We start from the raw sequence: 2,511 nt of genomic DNA, 5'->3' as shown, positions 1-2,511 counted from the left end.
ACGAATGGATAATGAAGATGCTGTATACATATACAATTCAGCCATCCTACCTTATAATAGAGAAACATGCAAATTGACCGCACCTCCGCTACGCCCACAATTGGGCCGGCGGGAGGCTGGGGGGCGGGACTCCGGGTGGCCTATCCGGCCATTGAGAAGATCAAGATGGCGGCGCCCAGCCCTCTTAGTTAGGCGGTCCCTGGGGAGATCGCTGCCCCGGGGAGGCGAGACCTGGCTGCACAGACACTCAAGAGGGTATCGAGAAGATCGGCAACCTGGGGGGGCGTGGCTGGGCCCATCCCACTGCTCCCGGGGGTCCCGCAGGCGATGGGCCGCCTGGGGGGCGTGGCTGGGCCCGTCCCACCCCTCCCGGGGGTCCCACGGGCGATCGGCCACCTGGGGGGGCGTGGCCGGGCCCTTCCCGCCCCTCCCGGGGGTCCCACAGACGATCGGCCGCCTGGGGGGGGGCATGGCCGGGCCATTCCCGCCCCTCCCGGGGGTCCCGCGGGCGATCAGCAGCCTGGGGGGGCGTGGCCAGGCCCTTCCCAGGTGATCGGCCGCCTGGGGGGGCGTGGCCGGGCCCTTCCCGCCCCTCCCGGGGGTCCCGGGGGGATGGGCAGCCTGTGGGGGCGTGGCCGGGCCCTTCCCGCCCCTCCCGGGGGTCCCGGGGGGCGATCGGCAACCTGGTGGGGCATGGCTGGGCCCATCCAGCCTCTCAGGGGGGTCCCTGGGGACATCGGCAACCTAGGGGGCGTGGCCGGGATATCGGCAACCCGGGTGGTGTAGCCAGCCCATCCAGCCTCTCCCAGGGGTCCCTGGGGAGATCGGCACCCCGGGGACGTGAGGCGGGACTCGCCAAGCCCCTCCCAGGGTCCCTGGGAACATTGCAGGCATGTGGTTGCTGAGACCCAGACCAGGCCTCTGGCCAGAGATTCATAGCTTTGTGGAGACCTAGGGCAGGGATCTGTCTCATCTGCAGAGAGACAGAGGTTCTGCAGTGCCCCCAAGACATGGGTGGGCCCAGCCAGGGATCAAGGGGCTTGGAAGGGCTCCTGGCAGAGGGCCAGGACCCTCACCCCTGAGGCGGGGGTTGAGGGGTGGTGCCACCTCAGTGGAGGGGTGCTGCACTGCAGGGTACTGGACTGACTGATGTGATTCAGAGAAGCTCCCAGTGTTAACGGGCCACGCACAGGTGGCCTACACACTTCAGAGGCAGTGACTCCTGCTCCTGCCTTGACCCAAAAGCAAGCTCGCTACACCCTGCCCCATAGCAGAGCATGCCTAGGCAGTGAGTGGGAAGCCTTCCACCTGCTTCAGAGAAGGGGGGGCAGTAAAGAATGGGGGGAGAGGAAAGAATGTGGAGCATCCGCAATGAAGAGGTGCTTGAGAAAGAGGCTCGGAAGCCTGACTGGAAGGTTTGTTCTGTTTGCTGGGCCGCTGCTCCTTAGGAAGCGCAAAGAGCATGGCTCTGAGGGCTTCCTGTGTGCTGAGTCAAGTTCCACAGCCAACTGGAATTGGCCTCAGTTTCCTGGTCTGTAAAATGGATTAAGCGTGTCCCAGTGCCTTCACTGAGCTTTGATGGCCAATTGAGATACTATATAAAGAAAATGAGGGAAGAAGTGAGAAAGAAAAGGAAGGACAAGCAACACAAAAGAAAGACTGAAAGGAACCTGTAAACCCATTGTCACTTAAATAGGGAATATAGTCAATAGTGTTGTAATGATGGTATGATGCCAGGTGGGTACTAGAAATATCGGGGAACACTTTGTAAAGTATATGATTGTCTAACCACTATTCTGTAACTAATATAAAACCTGAAACCAATACAAAATAATGTTGAATGTAAAGAAATGAAAATTGGAGTGAAATTTTTATAAATTTCAAAGTTTAAATAAAAGCTGTAAAGGAAGGAAGGGGAGAATAAAAAGTCTTTTTCATTTTGCCACTTCATTAAAAAGACAGTTGTCTTTATATGGTGCTTTTATACTTTTCTAAGTCATTATCTCATTTTAATTTCCGGGCAACTTAAAGACAAGATTAGTATTCCCTCCACTATTCAAAGAAAGGAAATCTTGGTGTCTGCTCCTAATGATTCAATCGTCAAGCCCTTATTGTAAAGCAGGGTTAGTAAAATTTTCTGTGCAGGGTCATATCTATACTAATAAAAGCCTTGGGGGTGATCAGGCCAGCAGGGGAGGGTATTTGGGGGCAATCAGGCCCGCAGAGGAGCAGTTAGGGGGCAATCAGGCCAGCAAGGGAGCAGTTAGGGGGCAATCAGGCAGGTAGGTGAACGGTTAGGAGCCAGCGGTCCCAGATTGTGAGAGAGATGTCCAATTGCAGGTTTAGGCCCGAGGGGTCCCATATTAGAGAGGGTGCAAGCTGGGCTGAGGGACACCCTCCCCAGTGCACGAATTTCGTGCACCGGGCCTCTAGTAAAATATAATGAAATCTTGCCATTTGCAACAACATGGATGGATTTTAAGGGCATTATGCTAAGTGAAATAAATCAGA

The sequence above is a fragment of the Cnephaeus nilssonii genome (assembly GCF_951640355.1).
Source record: "Cnephaeus nilssonii genome assembly, chromosome: X".
NCBI lineage: Eukaryota > Metazoa > Chordata > Mammalia > Chiroptera > Vespertilionidae > Cnephaeus > Cnephaeus nilssonii.
The sequence above is the reverse complement of the archived record's forward strand: the minus strand, read 5'-3'. Positions refer to the sequence as shown.